A 22,482-nucleotide genomic window follows, 5' to 3' on the forward strand; every position below is an offset into this window, starting at 1 on the left:
CTTTTGCAGTGTGTACAACGTAGAAACAAGACGCACCAAAGATGGTGGAAATTTGGGATTTTTTCCATTTCACTCCACTTAGAATTTTTAAGAGGTTTTTCAGTACATTAAATTGTGCCACTGAAAAATACAACTCATCTGTCAAAAAACAAGTCCTCATACAGCGACGTCAATGGACGAATAAAAGAGCTATGATTTTTTAAAAGGGGGAGGAAAAAACGAAAATGTAAAAAAAAAAAAAAGGGCCGTGTCCTTAAGGGGTTAAAGAACAGGTTATGGACAGCATTGCATGTCATTGCTAATGATTACAGAATATTCTCAATGTATTATCAATTCCATGTGTGTGAAAAGCAGCAATTACTTCCATATAGAAGAAGTAGGTTGTCTGTTTAAATAATGATTAAACAAGTGGAATTTCTGCAGCCACACACCCAAGTGAAAGTTACGGCATGTACAGAGACAAAAGGTGATAAAAAATAAAAAAAGCAATCCTGGCAGGTTCCGGTATAAAACTAGACAAAACCAGTGTCTAATTGTAGTGCCCAGGGTCCACCACTAAATTTCATTCTGGGGGCTCACTGTACAGTCACATATAAATATTACCTGGTCCCCATTCACAAATTCCCCTCTACTTCATTCTATATACATTTCAATAGAATGGTGATTGCATTTGCGTTTGGCTCGATTTCCATTGTAGTATATGGAGAATGCTGTGGCAGGCAGGAATTTACCCTGTGTGGAGGTTGGGTATTATTGTATCTTGACGCCACCATGAAGTCTTGGTGGAGCCAAGATTGACAGAGGAGTTACGCCCCCTGAACATGATTGGCTGCATATCTGCTTGGCCTGTAGGTCCTGAAAGGTAAGGACTGCCAGCTGAGGATCACAAGCGCGGACTGACGCAGCATTAGGAGCGGTGAGCGGCCATCATCACAGAGGCGGCGGGGGTAACGCAGCTGACAGGCGGGACTCAGCAGACAGAAGCGGCGGCCGGGCGCAGCTGCGGACCACAAGCGCGCACAGCTGCAGCCTTAAGAGCGGTGAGCGGCCATCATCACAGAGGTGGCGGGGGGAATGTAGCTGACAGGCGAGACGCAGCAGAGAAAAGCGGCAGCCGGGCGGCTCTCCCGGCGGCGGACCACATGCACGGCCAGCGCCAAGACTGAGAGCGGTGGAGTGCCCATTAGGGAGAACAGAGGCTGCGGTGGCTGCCGGGACACAGCACTGAGGCAGGGGCCGGCAGCCTGTCCCGACGGAGGCAGACGACATGTGCGACAAGCGACAACATTGCGGTGAGTGCCTGTCAGGGAGCACAGAGGCTGCAATAGCTGCCGGGACGCAGCACTGAGGCGGCCGGCGGGGACGGGTGGTCCGCTCAGAGTGATCGTTGCAGCGTGTACATTGATTACTGGCTGCCCTGCTGCCTTAGGCTGAGGCTTAGTTCGCTTCTTACACTTACATTATTAGATGTGAATGCTGCCATGTTACAGCGATAACATGCCAGCATTTACAGCTCATAGTGTAAGGCTAAGAAGTGAAGTAACCGTCAGCCTAAGGCAGCAGGCCAGCCAGTAATCAATGCACAGTGTGCAGCTAGGACCTTCAAGCCTTGACCCTATCGGGAGCTAGGGGTGTGAGAGGGGCGTTCCCCCTGTCAAACCCCTAGCTTCAGGTGGCGTCAAGATACAACAATACCTGCAGCTTGTGCGGGAGGTCGGGAGCTCAGGGCCTACTAGGGAGCTCACCCAATCCCCTGTACCATTTCGTGCCTGTCCAAAACAGTTCAAGCACAAAGTCATTTGATATCTGTAGTAAAATAGGAAATAGGTGTGGAAACCAGAGACAATGATTGACGTCTTCTGCAGTCACACTTTCTAGCTCCATTGGTGTAATATCACAGGGCCACAATTTCTCACCACACACTGTATTATACTTACAAAGTGAAACTGTAAAAATCATATTACAATACATAAATCTTTAGTGGAAGTTAAAAAGTGCACGTTTGCTAGCTCAACTCAAGTTTTGTCTCCAAGGCATGTTAAGTATTAGAACAGAGAAGGAGAAGGAGTAGGATATAGCTGAAAGACACCCTAGAATTCTGTAGAGCACAGTGGAAAGATCTGGGCCAGAGAGGTAAATTTAGGTATCATCAGCATACTGCTACCGAAAGTTGTGAGATTCTATAAGCTATTCCATGCCAAATGGTATAGATGGAGAAAAGTAGGGGTCCTAGGACTGCTCTTTGAGGGACACCAACAAAGGGTAGTACAAGGATGTGGCGTGGGTGGGAGACACTAAATGTTCAGTTGGAGAAATACAACAAGATCCAGTAGAGCGGCAAGTAAATGATGCCAATGGATGAGAGGGCTTGTGACAGGATGGAGTTGCTAACAGTGTCAAGGGCAGTGGAGAAGTTTAGGAGGAGGATAAAGAAATGTTGTGAGACTTTGTTTAAGTTAGTTTCTCTAGAGTGGTGGGGTCAGAAGCCAAATTGTAGATGGTCAAAGAGCGAGTACTATGAGGAAAGTTTACCATAGTAACATTATATGCTAGGCTGAAAAAGACAAATGTCCATACAGTTCAGCCTGTGTACACCCCCTCCCCTTGTTGATCCAGGGGAAGACAAAAAAAAACAGTGAGGCAGAAGCCAATTTACCCTCATTTGGGGGGAAAAAATTCCTTTCAAACTCTCTAATTGCAGTCCATCTTTGTACCCCCCCTCAAGCAATACAATGTGGACACAGTTTGCAATGTGAATAGTTCTGGACACCTGAGCACCAGTGTACAAGTGCCTTATATAGTGGAAAAATAATGTTCTCGTCCCTCACCACTAAAACTCTTTTAATACACCCCAAGACTTTATTTGCTTTTGCAGCAGCTGACTGCCATTGATTACTCCAGTTAAATCTACAGTCAAAGAGTACTCCCAGGTCTTTTCTCCATATTGCTTTTCCCTAGCATTACCCCCTTTAGTGTACATTGGTGACATCCGTTTCTCCTGCCCATGTGCAAGACCTTATATTTATCTATGTTAAACTTCATTTGCCATTTTTCTATCCCATCCTCCAGCTTATCTAGGTCCATTTGTAGCCGTACATTGTCCTCCATTGTCTTAAATTATCTTGTATAATTTTGTATCGTCTGCAAATATCGATATTTTACTGTGCAGTCCCTCTATCAGGTCATTGATAAATATATTGAACAGAATGGGGCCCAATACTGAACCCTGTGGCACCCCACCAGCAACGGTGGCCCAATCAGAGTACGAACCATTTATTACCGCCCTCTGCTTTCTATCTCTCCGCCAGTTCTTTACCCAGAGACACACAATTTCGCCCAGACCGAGCTGTCTCATTTTACATATTAGCCTATTATACGGCACTGTATCAAACGCTGTGGAAAAATCTAGATATACGAGATCAATAGACTCTCCCAGGTCCTGCCTAGAACTTACTTCATTGTAGAAGCTGATCAAATTGGTCTGACATGATCGACCCCTCATGAACCCATGCTGGTGAGGGGCTATACTGTTGTTTTCCTTGAGAAATTCCAGGATGGCATCTTTCAGAAACCCCTCGGATATTTTTCCAATTATTAAAGTGAGACTTAACAGCCTGTAGTTACTGGGTTCTCTTTTGACCCCTTTTTAAATATTGGAAGCACATTGGCAATGCGCCAATCTAGTGGGGTCAACCCCGATCTCAATAGAGTCCCTACATATAAGAAATAGCGGTCTGTCTATCACGTCACTTAATTCCCTTAGAACCCTTGGGTGTATTCCATCTGGGCCCGTCGATTTTAATCTTTTTTAGCCTAGTTTAAGTTTGGCATGTTCTAGGAGCTTTGAGGCAAACGGCAATAGGTAAACAGGGCAATAGCTAGACAGAGGATAGCTTCTAAAAGATAGGTGTGATAGTTTTAGGTTGAAAGAAGAAGTCATTGGTTGCTAATGCCGGGTTGAGGTGCTGGCTTAAGGCTCGTATAAACACAGTAGTAAGTTTAGAGATGAGGTGGGATGGAATTGGGTCAAGTGCAAAGTGTTGTGCGATTTGGAGAAGAGAATTGAAAGAATTATATCAGTAATGGGCGAAAACTAGGTTATGGGGGAAGAGCAGTCCACAGTTGTGTAGAGGGGCTGTGCAGAACTCTAATGCTGTCGACCTTGTTTTTTAACTAGATTTGCGTATATACAGGCACACTCACTTACTGCAGTTTACTTTCTTTTTCAAAACTCAATTTCCTGTTTCGTAATGAACTTCCTTACTACATGTAAAAGTATGATTAAGAAGAAGGAAACTAGGGGAGGAGGAACACATGATCATATTAACCACTTCATGAGGAAGGTCTTTGTAGACTTTATTCTAGAATGAATGCATGTATACACGCCATTGAAATAGTTTTCATGGATAAACAAATAAAATCTATGTTTTTAAAGGAAGTGTTGGAATTTTATGCATTTATTCTGGAGTAACACAATTACCAGCAGTCCACTGGGTTTTCCTTGCATTCCTGTGAATTGACCTGGCTGAATTGAATTAAGAATGGATTAGCTCAATTTAGCTGACTTCTTTCTATTTGATATATTGACTTTGTAGACCTTATAGCTTTAAAAGGGGAACCTGTCAGGCATTTTATGCTGCTCTTAATGTGTACAGCATGAAGTAGTCTTGATAGAATAGGAGCACAAGGTACAGGCTAGATGGCGCCACTCCTGAAAAACAGAACACACCGACTTTATTCACATTGAACAAACTGGCAGGGGAATTATTCTCATGCTAATCTGCTTAATGTAAAAGTTTTACAATAGTGCACTGTATCGGGAGCAGTGCTATACAGGCTCTACTTTTTTGCTCTTACTATATCAAGTCCGTTTGCCAAACCCAGATGAACAACTGACAATCTGCTACTACTTAATACTGAATGCACATGTAGGGACAGACATGCTGATTTTAATGGTCTGTCACTTAGGCTACATTCCCACGAACGTATATCGGCTCGGTTTTCACGCCGAGCCGATATACGTCGTCCTCATGTGCGGGGGGGGAGAGCCAGGAGCAGTAGCAGAGCTCCCACCCCTCTCTGCCTCCTCTCCGCCCCTCTGCACTATTTGCAATGAAAGGGGGTGGGACGGGATCGGGGCTAAGTTCCGCGAATTAGCCCCCCCCCCCCTCGTTCCGCCTCTCCCCATTTCAAATAGTGCAGAGGGGCGGAGAGGAGGCAGAGAGGGGGCGGGAGCTCAGTTCCTGCTCCTGGCTCTTTCATCCCCCCCCCCCGCACATGAGGATGACGTATATCGGCTCGGCATGAAAACTGAGCCGTTATACGTTCGTGGGAATGCAGCCTTAAGGGGTAACATGCAGTGGTTTTCAGACTTTACAGCTTGCTCCTCCAGATCCTAGCAAGAGCAGAGTCTACTTTATGTAGGAGGAGCTGCTAGTCCGGCCCACCCTCTCTGATTCACAGTTGTCTCATTATGCAGTGTAAATAGCTAGAGGACTGCCAATCAGGGTGAATGGGTGGGGCGAGCAGTGCCTCATTAATAAATGGGACTCCTCTTCTGCAGACAGCTGTAAGAACAAGCTGTAATTTCTTAACCTTAAGGCCCAGGCCCAGAAGACCTGTACGGCGCGAGCACGCCAGAGCAGCCCCATTCAACAGAACAGAAGAGCAGACTGCGCAAGCGCGTCTAATCGAGGGAGAGGGAGGCTTCGGTCGGCGCCATGGAGACGGGGACGCCAACACCGGAGGGGGTAAGTGTTTAACTTCTGTATGGCCAATATTTAATGCATGATGTATATTACAAAGTGCATTAATATGGCCATACAGAAGTGTATAACCCCACTTGCTTTCACGGGACAACCCCTTTAAGTACCAGACACTTTTTAGGAATTTTACCCATGTAGTGGTTTTACTGCCCTAATATATATATTTATATATTCTTCAGCAACATATTTTCCAGCGACATATAGGGCTATGTTTTTTTAAATCTTTTTTTTCACTGGCTTTTTTTTCTTTGTTTTTTAGTTTTATTAAAGGTAAAAAGCTTAATTTTTTTATTTGTTTATTGGTTTTTTTTTCATCAGTATATTTACACTAAAATATAGTATAGGAATGGCTTCCTCATTTTGTTTTGGACGTTTTGATATATAATTTGTACAGTTTTGGATTACAGGAAGCATATGGCAATGGCTTTGGTTGGTGTCGGCAGTGGGTCATTTTCATTTTAGTAAAAAGAAATAGTCCATTTCATTTTTTATTTGATAATTTCCCACTTTAGCCAATCCGACTGTGGCCACATGTCATTTTGCCAGGAACACATAGCCAAACACAGGCTTCAGCAGTTACATGCCTTCATAACACGCCTGTGATTGGCCGAGTGGTCATGTGCACAACCAATGGCATGTGACTGTAGCTGTCGTCTTCTGGGTTCAGAGCGGTGGAGACCGGGGCTCCAGTGCTGGACAGACAGTTACTCAGAGTATTGCTTATTACTTGGGTCCACAACCAGAGACATTTTTTTTTTTGAGTACTGGAAAACCTCCATAAGAGTAGCAATTGCCATTAGAAAAGAATATTGATTGTTCCGGTCATTACTTATAAAAGGCAAGTTACACTTGTGTTTGTAGGCACAAAATGTACACGCCCAATACACGGAGAACAGAACCCATTTGACTTCAGTGAGTTTGTTCTTATGAGCGCATTTTGTGCGCAAAAAAACAAAGCATGCTCTATTTTTGTGCACATTTGCACATGAAAGGCCCCATAGATGTCTATAGGATGTGTGCAAATACACAAGAGGATGCGTGAAACACTGCGCAAAACCACAGGAAAAAGAACACATCTGGACCTCATTAGGCTAATAGCCTTTTAAACCAAACAAACAAACAAACATCTCCTACTGATAAGCTATTAAAACCTTAGAGCACTTCTCGCTTATATAAAAGGGGAATGAAGTCAGGATCTAAGTATATGGTAGTGTTTGGTGTCACTATACCAAAAATAATTGTTTTTTTTGTATATATGGCCACCCCCCCCCCCCCCCCTTATATAATATAAATATTAAAGCACCATAAATTCCTGGGCACTTTGCATGTGAAAACGGGTTAAATTAAATCTATTACATATGGAGAACAATAAACATGAACTACATTGGTTACAAACTGGTAAAGAGGGAGAGAGTACCCTGCCTGCTCACTGTTTGGACAATTCCTTTAAGGGCCCTTTTATATGGACCGACCTTTTGCGCACAGATACAAAACAGATTGCTCCAAAGCTATTACACAGGAACAAGCATCACTAGTGAATGGAGGCGGAGCGGCCGCCTCCAACCACAGTAAACAGGCAGCGGTTCATAAGTGAATGACTGCCTGTTCACATGGGCCAATGCATCATTCAGTTTTCAGCATGCACAAAGTGAACCGTGAATGAATTCTCGTTGGTCGTCCAGTCAGTGGGTACATTTACACTGAGCGATAGTCGTTCAGATTCCCACTGGATGAGGGAATTTGAACGATTTATTGGCCTGTGTAATACAGCCCTCAGATTAGTTCTCAGTGTGGCTTTAGACGAGCATATGCACAAAAACAATTCCCTTAGCGCAGCGTATTTGGGCAGTGACGGAGGTTGATTTGTGTGTGTATCAGTGCATAGTAGCATACATAGTAGATACAAGCACGGGAGCTAGTATCGCTGGCTCACAGCAGGGCGGCTGCAGGAGATTTATCTCCTCGTGCCCCCCCTCCCCTCCATTGACTTAACAACACAGCAGCCGTTCAGTACTGAACGGCTGAAATTTACACTGAGTAATCAGCAATCAGCTCATCATCCAGCGTTTAGGCTGCATAAAATTCTGTACTGAATGGCTGTAACGTTAAGGTAATGGACAGGGGAGCACGAGGAGAGTAATCTCCTCCAGTCGCCCCATTTCCCTGCTGGCTGCTCTGTGAGCAAGCCAGCGATACCAACTCCCATATGCAACAGCACAGGAGCGAGTGTATGCGGGGACGAGTGTCGGGCATCCTTTGCCCAATGCCCGTTAGAGGCATATATTCTGGCATAGAGGGGTATAGCATGGCCTAGACTATTTTACACCTCCGGGTATAGTTTGGCCTAGGTCATAATATACCCGGGGTATAATCTAGCCTACGCCCTTTTAACCCTGGGTATATTCCAGACGAGGGGTTAATTTGGCCTATTACACAGGGACCAAGCGATGTATATTGACAGTGCTTGGTCCTTAATGGGTTAAAGACCACTGCACCTTAACCTGTAAGTGACAGATCTGTATTCGGCATGTCTGTCACTACTGTATGCTGCCCTCAATGAGGTCAGAATAAAAAGGACACAACAGGTTCCCTGTAGGGCTCCTGTATACAGGTGTTTTGGAAAAATGCGGTGGGTGTCCTCGTAGAGTTTTATCGGTCTGTGTGACACCGGCAGAGAGCCAGCAAAGACTGCGTATGGACATAAAGTGTACCGCATGTGCCTGTGTATCTCACGCATGCGGTCATGCACAGTGTGACTTTCTTTTTTTTTTCCCCCCCCCGCTCTATTTCATAGCGGGGTTGCGTATGAATCGCTGCCCATACAGTTTATTACGTATGGACAGTGTTTGCTTACGCTGCTCATGAAAGCCCATTGACTCCATTCACCATGTATTACTTGGCCGTGCATTGCACGGGTAATACGCAGTGAAAAAACGCCCCATGGACATGAGCCCTTAAAGGAGATGTCTCGAGGAAGCAGTGCTAGTTCCCCCATCACATCGGCAGCCCCCCCGGCGCAGCGACAGCCCCCCCGGCCTAGCGCTAGTTCCCCCATCACAGCGGCAGCCCCCCCGGCGCAGCCCCCCCCCCCCCCCCGGCCCAGCGCTATTCCCCCCGGCGCAGCGGCAGCCCCCCCAGACCCATCACTTACCTGGGACGCTTCTCGGGGCTGCTGGGCTGGGCTTCTCTGCTGGGCAGCTCCAGTTTCTGCACCTTCCTCTAACAGAGGAAGGTACAGAATGGCCGCTCCAGCGCGCTCCTGAGCAGTGACAGCTCGTCTGCGCATGCGCAGAAGAGCTGTAGCGGGGAGCACACTGAAGCGGTTCGTGCTGAATGGAGAAGACCGGACTGCGCAAGCGCGTCTAAAAAAGCAAGCTGCCGGCGAATTTAGACGGAACCATGGAGACGAGGACGCTAGCAACGGAACAGGTAAGTGAATAACTTCTGTATGGCTCATATTTAATGCACGATGTATATTACAAAGTGCATTAATATGGCCATACGGAAGTGTATAACCCCACTTTGTTTCGCGAGACAACCCCTTTAATGTAATGACATACATATCCTAACTGGTCGCATATAATTTTCTCCCTATGCCTTATGTACAACATGGTGATAATGTAGGCACAGCAACTGTGTGTGCATGATTGACAAGCACACACCTGTATTAAAGGCAAGGATCAGATGCTTAATGATGTAAGCATTGCACTTTGTGTTGACCAAGGCGGTAACAAAGGGACTCCTTTATTCATCACAACGTCAGCCCAGCGCTGGAATTACTGAGTTTAAGGATTTTAAGATGCAAGAATAACAGACAGCCTAACAAAGGGCTGCCTGGGTTGCCCAGTATTATTGCCTGTTAAGGCATACCCTGACACATGCCTGTGCATGTAAAGCATACAATTATAAATTATCACTTGCATGCTCATGCCATTTTTACCTCAAACACATCTCCACAATCCACCATCTTCTTACTGTTGAAAAAAAAAAGCCAAAACTCTTATTTCCCCTATTCATTCTGGTCTTGACTACTATAACTCACCACTATTTGTTCTTATGCTCAAACTCTCCCTTCAATCTATCCTGAATGCAGCGGCCAGGCTACACCATTGCCTTGACCCTATGCTAGTCACTGCACTGGTTGCCCGTCCACTTTAGACTACAATTTAAACTTATCATGCTCATCCATAAATCCCTCCATTGCGATGCACCACCCTCCCTCATCCCTCATCTCTATATACCTCCCTACCCCTACTGTCCTTTGGCCTAATGATCTCAGACCAACATCCTCTATAATCTGAATCTTCCACTCCCATCTCCAAGACTTTTCTTGAGCTGCATTAATTCTCTGGAATTTGCTACCCTGGTTAATAGTCAATACTTTGATCAATCTTTACCTCTTGTGTAACCCCCATTTTCTCATAAGATTGTAAGCTCTTACAAGCAGGGCCCTCACCCATACTGTTCAAATTAGTTTACTAATGCATGTAATGTCTGATTTTGTCTGTACATGTACCCTGAAGTGCTGCGGAATATGTTGGCGCTATATAAAGATTATGAAATCATACTAATATACACAAATTTGACTTTATTAAAAAAAAAGTTCCCCCAAAACATTTAAATACAATTATGACGCAACAATGGCAGAATAGTTTTATTTATGCCTTCTGGAATTAGTAAAAATTCCTATAAATCACTACCATACCTCAAAGTGATGTCTAAAAATGTAAGATGTCCCACAAAAACAGGGCTTTAAATAGTGTGAGAAGCAAGAGAGAAAATATTTATAAGCTGGTCTAAGCAAGGGGGTTGCTGGAGTGAAGTCCACCAAATTTATTAAGAGGCCCAAGCCTTTTAATAAACCTGGCACATCTGGCCAGTCCGTGTGCAAGAATGGGAAATCTAGACTTTCACTAAGACTTACGCAAGTCACTGGTGTAAATAATAGCAAATCCAATGAACAGATTGAGGCTATACCCCCTTTTTCTAAGCCTTAGAGAAAAACATACTAACTCCATGTAGATATTGCACTTAGTCGAATTTGAACTCCGTGCACTCCCGTTTTATGCATTGTGAACTTCATAGTGGATGCCTTGCTACAGGGACAAGACTAGAGCCTTGGAGGGGTGAGCAACCCACTAAACACAAGGTATTTAACATTAACATTTTCTCTGCTCTACAACACCAGGGATATTGACATTACTGCTGAAAACTACCAGAATTGCAGACATTAATTCCTTCATTGCCAAAAACCCATAACTACGTACTTAATTATGGCAAATTTATTTGGTACTGTTTTAGATTGCCAAATTTAGAAACACCAAGATCCCCAATTTCCCAGCTCGCTCGCTACAATGACTTATAGGGAATATTTCACTGTAAACCCTCTGATGCTAATGAGACGACTACGGATTCAGCTCTCAAAGTACAAAGCACATAGTAAGAAGTAATCTCCATACGAGATACAAATTAGACATAGGTCTAGCATGAAAAGCCTAACTTCAACTACATGTTACTTTTAGGACAATATATTCTTTTACACATTACAAATTGACACCCAACGAGGTCACATAGTACACAAAGTGTTTAAAGGAGCTTTCCTAGGCAAAAACGGTTGATGAACTATCTTCAATATCACATAATTACACTTCTGTGTCTGTCCCTGGTGTCAGAGGCAGAAGTGCCAAAACTGTAATAGTCACTTCAGTTCCCACTGATTTCCAAGCTGGGAGTGAAGCCATCATGGAAATTCCTCTCCCAACCCCTATGATGACATCCAGCCCTTCTGCACTAAGTAGGCCTGGTGATCACCAGAGATACCTGGTGGCATGTTCCCTGGCAATTAACTATTGATTATCTATCCTGAGGATAGGTCATCAATACGTTTTGGCCAGAAAACCCCTTTAATGGAGAAAATATCATCTAAGAATTAAGCTCTGTTGAAAACAGGAATTATACCTACAGTACAAGGAGTAATATTTAATCTATATTTTACAAAAAGTGACCTACTGATCAATCGTTAGGAATAGGCAGATGTATCAGGTATACTGATGTAGACACTGGGCTACATTTAGCATTACAAGTACAAAAATGTATAGCTAGAAAAGATATGGTTGCTTAAAAAAACAGTCAGATGTTGGATTTGTTCTTATCACTATTTGCAAAATGAAATATTAAAATAGTTAATTTTCTAGATTGTGCAATTTAAACAAAAAATCTAAAAGAGGTTACAAAGGGCAAAATTACTAGATTATTTTGTAACAGTTTTTAGGTGAAAAGATTTTTACAAAAATGTAATTAACATAGAAAGGAGATAAAATATAATGTAGGTACTGGCAGGCCTTCGTCCAGTGTCTGCCCTCAGCTCACGGCCAATGCAGCTGTTAGATTGTGAATTCCCAGCAAGCAGTCTGTATCAGATGACAAAGCAGTTCTGCTCAATGCTGGATTAACACTGTGTTAACAGAAGATGAGGGGCAGAGCAAAGCAGAGGCAGTGGTTATACCAAGACAACCCATCCCCCAGCCATTCTTTTTCACCCCTTCCCCTGCAGTCAGTTTTGGCATTATTGATCAAGCTCCATTTTCAAATTTCACCTGCAACACTTTATACAGTAATAACTTTGGAATGTTTTTACTCATCCGAGTGATTCTCATATTTTTTGTGACACATTTTATTTTATAGTTGGTCAATTTTGTTGATACATTTTGTATTTATAAAAAAAAATTCCTAAATTTGCAGAAAATTTTGAAAATTTAGCAATTTTCAAATTATGAATTTTTCTGCTTGTAAGGCAGACACTCATACCACAAATTCTTAAACAACATTTACTATATACTCATTCTATGTTGGTATCATTTTGTAAGTGCACTTTTATTTAATTTTAGGTGTCAAAAAATTTATATAAAGTAGAAGAGTAATTTTCCTGTTTTTGAAGTAAGTCAAAAATCTATTTTTATGGGATCAATTTAATTCTGAACTGACTTTGAGAGACCTATATATTAGAAACCATCATGGCACTAGTAATACTGTACTTATCAAAAAGGCATTTACAATGTCTGTTAACCGTTTAGGTGTTTCACAGGAACTAAAGCAAAATGGAGAATTAATTTGAAAATTTTATTTTTCTCAAAAAAAATTTCCATTTTTTTAAATTATTTTTCTGAACCACTGCAGGAGTTAAATAAACAATACTCAATATTTTTATTACCCTGAATCATCAATTTTCAGAAATATTCCATGTTATCCTAGTGCACAACAAGACTCAAATACCAGCTTCAGTAGTTAAGGCGCACCTTGTGAATTTTGGAGCCTCCCACTTATTGGGTAATTTACCAGGCACATATTCAGGTTTGCATAAGTCTTGAGGTGCCAAGAGATAAGAAACAGACCTCGAAAGTTTTGGAAGCTACGCTCACGAATTCATAAAAGTGGTATACTGAGAGTTTTGACCCCACAGGGGTTTTAAAATTAGGCTTCAAAAATTAATAGTTACAGTTAAATCTTCGAGTATGAACTGCCCATTTAAAATCTTAACACAGCATCTCAATATGATTTAGGTCAGTACATGGACTCGGCCACTCCAAAACCTTAATTTTGTTTCTTTTGAACCATTTAAAAGGTGGAATTGCTTGAGTTTTAGGTCATGAACTGACAGGCAAACATTATCCCTCACAATTTTCTCATAGGGAGCAGAATTCATAGAGCCATCAATTATGACAAGTCATTCAGGTCCTACAGAAACAAGGACGACCATCCTACTACCACTACCATGTTTGACTGTTGGCATGATGTTCTTCTTGGGGAACACACTATTAGTTTTACACCAGATATAAAGAGACCCAAGTCTTCCAAAATGTTCCACCCTTGACCCATCAGTCCCCAGAATATTAACCCAAGTGGCTTAGAGTCATCTAGATTTTTTTGGCAAAATGCAAGATGAGCTTTTGTGTACTTTTTGATAAGCAGTGTTTTATGCCTTGTATCTCTAACTATGGATACCATTTGTCTTTCTTATAGAGGACTCATGTACATTGACCTAAACTGATGCAAGTGAGACCTGCAGTTCTTTAGATGTTAATCTGGGTTCTTTAGTGCCCTCCTGGATTTGTCGTTGATGCGCTCTTGGTGAAATTTTGATAGGATAGACAGACATCCTTAGGGAGTTTCATCCCTGTTCTGAATTTTCTTAATTTGTGGATAATAGCCCTCATTGTGATTCGCTGAAATGCCAGAGTCTTAGCAATGGCTTTGAAACCCTTTGCGGGTGGATAGATTTCAATGCCTCCATTTCACATTCGTGTTTGAATCTCCTTAGAACAAGGAGTTATGATTAGAGATGAGCGAGTATACTCGCTAAGGCACATTACTCGAGCGAGTAGTGCCTTAGCCGAGTGTCTCCCCGCTCGTCTCTAAAGATTTGGGGGGCGGCACGGGTGACAGGTGAGTTGCCACTCCCCGCCCCCCGAATCTTTAGAGACGAGCGGGGAGATACTCGGCTAAGGCACTACTCGCTCGAGTAATGTGCCTTAGCGAGTATACTCGCTCATCTCTAGTTATGATGCTTTTTGAGGCCTTTTAGCCAGATTCACACTGCCAGACAGTTTGTATTTAAGTGATCTTTAGATTTAACAGGTCTGGCAGTGATTATGTCTGGGTACGGCTAGTGAAACTGAACCCAACTGTCAACTGAATTTGGGCAACTAGTTAAATTTAGTAGCTAAGGGAGTAATCACTTTTTCTCACATGGCCAGGTAGAGCTAACTGCATTATTCCTTCAATACATGAAATCATCAAAACAGACTTTTGTCTTTACCTTTATTATCTTAGTCTAATATTTAAAGTAGTTGTACGATATGAAACAAACATTCAAGTGTGATAAAATATGAAAAAAGAAGAAATCAAGAAGGGGTAAATACTATTTATTGTAATACTGTCTGTGATGATAATGTGGTAACTGCTTCAAGGGGATCTCTACGGAAAAAGAAATGTCAACTTATTAGAAGGCTAAATTCTCAGAGTGAGAACTGCAAGTCTAAAGAAAAAGAAAACACTGAAAAGTTTCTAAAAAGTGTCCAACATAAAAACTTGATTTAAAGGTAATGTATCACCTATATATGTTCTGACTAATTAAAACCAGATAGTGCAATATTTTCTATTTTTTTATTCTAGTTTTATCTTCATTCCATTTTCTGTACACGGCTATGAGGGTGGCCATCTTGCCTGAACTGCAGTTAACAATTTCAGGTATGCTTTACAGCAGAATGCTGTAAATGGTCCATTCGTACATTTACTGACCCATTGACTTCTTTGGGAGACTGTTCTTGGCATGTTCAGCGAATTGTAAAAAAAGGTCATTGTGCAAGGAGGGGGACGAGATAAACAGAGATGATCATCTATTGTGAATGGTGGATCCTGTGTTATCTGTTAACAGGTGTCACCTCTCATTGTAATCCTACCAGTGATGATAATTAGATAACTGCAGAGGCATTTCCTTTGCAGAAGAGGAAGTGTCAGCTTATTATTAGGCCTAAGGTGCGTTCAGACAGAATGATTATCATTTCAAAAATTGTTCAAACTAGCAAAAGTAGATGATAATCGTTCAGTGTAAACGCGAGCCAATGACAGAAAAGGTTACGAGAATCATTTGCCTTTTGTTCGTCGTTCAGTTGGCATTATAATTATCAATGGCTTGTTCACTTCTCGTTACATTTAAACGCTTCCCTTCAGTGTTTCACATAGGATTATTAAACACTGAACGATTCTCAATGATGAGCTGCTTGTCTAAACAGGATGCACAAGCGCGAACGAGCTGGTGAGGATGACATCATCGGCCTCATTCTCGCAGGCAAATGACAATCATGCATTTCCCTTTGTGTGTAAAAGGGCCATAAATTGTCAATGTGCAAACTCTGCAGAACTTTAGGATTTATTTTGATATATATCAAGACATCAACTCCTTGGAACCAATTTCAAAGAATATGGGCCAGTTTCTTATTTTGAACAACTTTGTTTCTGCTCTACTGCCCCAATGCACAAGATCTCTCTGGTCTATCACATTTTACTGGGGAAAGGGGGCTGAGCTAGGACGCTTCTACCCAGACAAGGCCTGGACCAAATCATTTAATTTATAAGCTCTCCATCTCTTGCAAGTTCCAGGAGCTTGGTAATAAATATCTCTCAAGGTGGTACAGAACCCCAGTTAAGATGTTTTCAAATGTATCCCCAGGCCTCAGCCATGTGCTGGAGATGCTTCTCTGCCTTAGGCACACTATCCCATATGTGGTGGTTTTGCCCTGTGGAGGCATATATCCAGTTTCTATAGCTTTCTATGTAGATCCTCTGTCCATCATTACTCCTGAAATGGCCTTACTATAGATGTTCCCAGACACTGCATCCTCTGACAAAAGGGGCCTGGTTCGATTTTTGTTATTCTGGCCATGTGCCAGGTCATACCCAGACTGTGGAACTCTACCATTCTGCTATGCCAGTTGATGCGTATGAAGGAGATGAGAGACAACTAAAAGGTAGATGCATTCAATACCATCTGGGTACCAGTTTTGTTGCTCTCCAGCGATGGACGATTGGATTGTCAATAGTGATATTCCCTTATACATTTAACAGCAGCATGAGATTCTACTTATCCTTTCAGTCATTTCAGTGGATCACGTAGCTCAGTAGGGTGGTTGTTAAGGTCCTTCCTCCTTTCTTGTTTTTAACTCCCTTTTTCCCCCTCTTTTCTGTCTTTCACATTCTGTCTACACCCATTGGTGCGGTCATTTCATGTAAGTCGTGTAATAGTGTACATGATTGCTAGGTCATCATTACTATTTCTTTATTATGTTTAAATGCTCTTTTCCCATAATACTGCTAACTAAACTTCCAATAAAAAGTTATTGAACCATAATATAGATCAAGACTTTAAAAATTAAAAAAAAAAAACAAAAAAAAAACAATTACCAAAGATGATTTAAAATACATCTAACTTAAAGGGGTTGTCCCGCAAAAGCAAGTGGGGTTAAGCACTTCTGTATGGCCATATTAATGCACTTTGTAATATACATCGTGCATTAAATATTGGCCATACAGAAGTTATACACTTACCCCCTCTGGTGTTGGCGTCTCCGTCTCCATGGCGCCGACCGAAGCCGCCTTCTGCCTGGATTAGACGCGCTTGCGCAGTCTGCCCTCTTCTGTCCGGCTTTGGCGTGCTCGCGCCGCAGAGGTCTTCTGCGCATGCGCAGAAGACCTGTGCGGCGCGAGCACGCCGGAGCGGCTCCTTCAGCGCAAGGGCGTCTAATCCAGGCAGAAGAAGGCTTCGGTCGGCACCATGGAAACGGGGACGCCAACACCAGAGGGGTTAAGTGTATAACTTTTGTATGGCCAATATTTAATGCACGATGTATATTACAAAGTGCATTAATATGGCCATACAGAAGTGCTGAACCCCACTTGCTTTCGCGGGACAACCCCTTTAAGTTGTTTTACAATGACACTTTAAAGCGTACAACTCACAAAAAACAAACAACAAAACAATAAAAACCCACCTCTTTAGACAGGCCTACAAACTACAGTATGCCTGTTGCCACCACAAGATAAGCACCTTCTACCCCCTCCTACCGTCCCCTTCCCCAGTAAACTGTTTGCCCTCGCAGGCAGTGTCCTCTCTCCCTTCATATCAATTTATTAGGTTATTTCATAGATGTTTATCGTTCCTGTCTGTGTTTTATGCAATGTGGTTATAGGTATAGTATATGTAGTGTAAGGCTGCTTTTACACCTGCATTAGGGCTCAGTTCAGGGTTTTTATCTCTCAGCTCCATTTTTGGAGGAGAGAAACTGAAATCAAACTTAAAAAAAAAAAAAAAAAAAAAAAGACACAACGGATGTTTTGTCTCCATTGAATTCAATGGGGTTTTGAAAAAACAGCAAGGCTACAGTTTGCTTCCATTTCGTCAGGTTTCAGTTTTTTTTGGAGGGAAAAATAGCGTGGTCTGCATTTTTTTTACAATTTAGAGAAAACGGAAACTTGACGGAGTGGAAGCCTTTCCATTTGACTTCAGTTTTTCTCCTCCAAAACCAGTGCAGAAAACCCTAAACTAATCCCTAACGCAGGTGTAAATATAGCCTTATGTACTTAAAGGGGTTGTCTCGCGAAAGCAAGTGGGGTTATACACTTCTGTATGGCCATATTAATGCACTTTGTAATATACATCGTGCATTAAATATGAGCCATACAGAAGTTATTCACTTACCTTCCCTGCGCTGGTGTCCCCGTCTCCATGGCTCCGTCTAATTTCAGCGTCTAATCGCCCGGAGCTACGTGATGACGTGTAGAAGGGGGCGGAGCCAGAACGCCGCTGCTGCCGAACCGAGCCAAAGGCAGAAGACCCTTCTGCGCAAGTGCGTCTAATCGGGCGATTAGACGCTGAAGTTAGACGGAGCCATGGAGACGAGGACGCCAGCGCAGGGAAGGTAAGTGAATAACTTCTGTATGGCTCATATTTAATGCACGATGTATATTACAAAGTGCATTAATATAGCCATACAGAAGTGCTTAACCCCACTTGCTTTCGCGAGACAACCCCTTTAACCCCTATTTCCTCGTTTGCACAGTGCCCTGGAATTGATGGGACTTTGAAAAAAAGAACATTAACAATAATAATAAAAAAGTATCATCTATCATTGTTGATATTGATGGTTCAAATATAAGAATCATCATGTGTGACTGTATCACAATTGGTTGCCTTCTGACGTATTCTTATACTCTATTAGTCTTAAAATAAAATATGCATACAACATTGTTCCTTATACAATAGTCAAAACATTCATATACTGTCTGCGGTGAATTCAGGGGGTTCACAATCAATTACCATGTGGTTGAAAAAGGGTTATATTTTATGTTAAACTAATGTATATTGTAGACTTAAATACAGTAGTTGTTTAGAATGGTATTTAAGGCCATGTTCACCTTTGCGCTACAAGCTTAGTTCGGAGCCCCTGGCACAATATCTCTGATGAAATAGCACAGAAAATCCCAGGCAGCATGCCGATAGCCTAGCAGGCCCCATTATATCACTGGGTGCCGTTCGGGTCTGGCATGTGTCGGATCCAATGGTTCTCCTATTCCCATTGTTGTTTGTCTGTGACAGAGCCAAGCAACAGAGTAGCGAAACGCAGATGTAAACCACCTCTGGCCCCAAATATGACACAAAAGTAGCATACTAAACATTATATCATCAATAGAGGCAAGTCATCTTAGCACAAGGGCATTACAGCATTGACCCCAACACCCCCAATATGTTCAGCTAGCACTTAAGGTAAATGTAGGTAAGATGAAAGCTTCTTCATTTGCCACAGCTATTTAATGGAATGGCCTATACATATTCGGATGCTAAGCAAAGGAAAGGGTCAGACAAAGACTTTGGTTGGCCATGCACATTAGATAGCTTAGAGTCAAATGAGTGTTCGGCCAACAACTATCTAACCCAACACCCTCATACGGATGTACAGTTGTCTCGGCTAAGCATGCTGGTGTTCTGAATATACTGTAGAGAAGGAACAAAATAAAGCATCAGGCAATTGAAATCCAACTGCTCGATCTTTATTTCCACTGACATCTGCCATCATGGGAGAGTCAGGAGGATCCCATACATTGTTAATGATCTATTGGTCCCACCAAAATATACAGCTAATGATGTATATTGACACATAGATCCAATGTGTACGTCTAGCCTTAGATTTGGACTACACAAACTTTTGTAATGCATTTGATTTTAACTATCAAGCTACCATTGCAGTCCACAGGTATACATTCAGTTGCATGCAATCTTGGGGACTGCAGCTGGCACTACATAGAAGTAGTTGCCCTACAAAAGGTTTCCATGTACCCAAAGCCTTTAAGGGCCATCACAGTGATTTTTTCCCCCCATTCATTATGTAGTTATCCCCAAAGCATACAGTATATAAGTGAGCTAATGTTACCTGGATTAGTTGTTCCTTTCTACCTGAAACTCCTGGCCCTTTTCCTCAGATGGTCATGTGATCTCTGTTCTAACCAGCTCAGATTTACTCAGGTTATGCTAGCTGAAACTAGTCAATTTCACAGTTTGAGTGATACTATTACATGGACCCTACCACAGAAACTGCATAGAGGGGGACAGAGACACTCCTATCAGTGTTACTGATGATCACAGAGTTCCTGTACACTGGTATAATAGAGGAGATTACAGCTCATCCTCCTGATTGGATACTTATAGTCTGTAGCATATTTAAGTAAATATATAGAAAGTAATGATAACTACATTGTTTCACCAGCTGGCAGATGAGTACAGCCTCTAGCTAATGTGCTGATGCATCATGGGATAGTTTTGAAAATAAAAGTTAAAAATCTCAAGATGGTGCCTGACAAGCATCAGACAATAGGCTGCAATACACAGGAGACCTGCGACTGTGACAGGCAATGAGGTGACGGGGCAGGGATGGGGGGAAAAAAATGTGTTTTTGCTGGAGTTGCCCTTTAAAGTATATAATGGAAAGTTTCAGTTTTTGCTTGAGTTTCCCTTTTAATAGCTTATAGATTGCCTTGAAGGGGATGTATCATCAATACAATCCCATTTCCAACTGTAGTGGTAATGACAATCAGCTGCTACAGATGGGGGGGAAAGGTAGTATTAAACTGAGCCCCTTTCCAATAAAACGGGCAACCCGTTTATATAGCTTGGCCAAATCTACCAAAAGCGGGAGTCACTATAACTGAGCAGCTCCAGGTCCCAAGTGGAGGAAGTACCTATGTCATCCATATTCCATAATAGGCAATATGGATAGAGGTTGGACTGATGAGACAACCCCTTTAAGATTGTAAGCTCTTGTAACCAGAGCCTACTGCATCCAGCTACTGTTACATTACACTCTTGTTTAGGGTCCTGCTGATTCTCGTTTGAATGCAGAAAAAAGTGACGTCACCGCTAACTCGTTCGCACTTGTGCAGCCTGCGGAAACAGGCAAATGCATCATTGGCTCGTTCAAATGGGAATCGTTCAGTCCCTGTATAAGCGAAGGAGAGGGACTGAACAACTGCCATTTCATTTGCCACCATGGTTCCTATGCCTACTTAAAATGAATGAAAGGCGAACGATTCTCAATCATCACTGGCGCGCGTTTAGACCGAGCGATCAGCGGTCACTTTAGCACATTTAAATGATAATCGTTCCGTCTATTAGCACCTTTATTTGGCCTTTCATCTTGTTTTATTTATTATCCCATTGATCAGAGCGATAAAAGATCAAGTGCCAAAAATTTTAATTTTGGGCATTCCTAGAAATTCACAGGATCTGTTGTGTCAACAGAAGTTTAAACAATTCTGCGAAACCCAACAATATTATGACATAAACAAGACTAGTCTACCAAACAAAGGCAGAAGTGCATAAATAAATAGTCACAAGTTGCTAAAGTACTTGCTTAACCAGTTCAGTACCAAGAACCATGAAAAGCACTGCCTTGTTGATCAACACTGTGCTCGAGCCCGAGAATGAGACAGTCACAATGCATTAACCCCTTGCTGGCACTTCGGTCGGACATTATGTAGCACTACAATGTTATTACAGACCATTCTGGAGAGCACCGATCTCTTCCTCTGGGCTTCACATGAATCTACAGCAGTACATCCGCCCCCATTCTCCTGCACACGGCCACATTTAACCAAATGCACGCCGGATTGCTGTAATACCCGTCCCCAGCCCTTGTCCACACGCGTGCTCAACACTCCCGAGCTAAGATACAGTGTAACAATGATCCCGGATCACCTCGTCAGCTGCAACAATGGCCGCCCGCCGCCTCTGTGCTCGTCACTGTGAACCCCAATGATCCCCAATGTCAACCATTCCGCTCACGTCCAACGGAGGCTGCTTAATCCAGGCACAACCGGCCGCCTGCCCTGCTGCTATGACGTCAGAGCTCCTGTAGACGGCGCTCCCATTGGCCGCCCGGCTACGTGTCTCCAGTAGAACTCTACAGGGGGAGTGGCTGACGGTTCTGGTATAGACACAGAGCAGTGTTCTCATAGGGAGAGCACAGCGCCATCTGGTGTTCAACCGAAGGAGCGGCAAGCCCCGCTCTGCTGGTAGAAGAGAACTGCTGTGCTGAGCTTTCGTCACTGCAGCAGGAAGAAGGGAAGTTTGTAGTCGGTTGTAATGAAATGTATCAATCATTTAACATGATTCTAATTTGTAAAGTGTTTTTCTTTTTGTCCTAGTGAAACGGATTTGTATGTGTCTACATGCATTGGTTTTATATTATGAAAGGCATTATAATTTACTGTTCAGTATTATACAAAATCACCTAATAGCAAGAATAGAGTTATAAATGTGTACTGTCCTGCACCCAGCTCCATGTACAGAGAAATTACCACCGCAGGATGAATTTGTTAATTGGTTGCCGCATTATGCAATTTTTTAGGGTATGTTCAGAAAACAAATTATGAAGATAGAGTTTTGCAGTTTGGGGCCAATTACATGATAAGGGATGTTGATAAAAGGGGAAAACCAATCTGTGAAGATAACTTTGGAGACATTGTTATACCCACTGAACCTGCTTTGTACTGTTGTTCTTCATATTTTGATAAAGATTAACCCCTTAATGACCGCCCATATGCCTTTTAACAGCAGTCCTTAAAGGGATTTATTCTGATGAATCACCTATTTACGGTGCTGCATCAGATG

General features: G+C 42.6%; 1 protein-coding gene across 1 annotated transcript in view; it reads right to left on the reverse strand.

Annotated features, from left to right (window-relative positions):
* Positions 1–21,697, reverse strand: part of ZNF518B (zinc finger protein 518B) — a 37,299-nt gene extending 15,602 nt beyond the window's left edge. Inside the window, exon 1 of the mRNA XM_066573274.1 lies at positions 21,568–21,697. The gene's annotated coding sequence lies outside the window, so the exon portion shown is untranslated. The remainder of the gene's footprint in view (positions 1–21,567) is intronic.
* Between the last annotated feature and the right edge of the window lie 785 nt (positions 21,698–22,482).

This window comes from Eleutherodactylus coqui, chromosome 7, assembly GCF_035609145.1.
Source record: "Eleutherodactylus coqui strain aEleCoq1 chromosome 7, aEleCoq1.hap1, whole genome shotgun sequence".
Taxonomy (NCBI): Eukaryota; Metazoa; Chordata; class Amphibia; order Anura; family Eleutherodactylidae; genus Eleutherodactylus; species Eleutherodactylus coqui.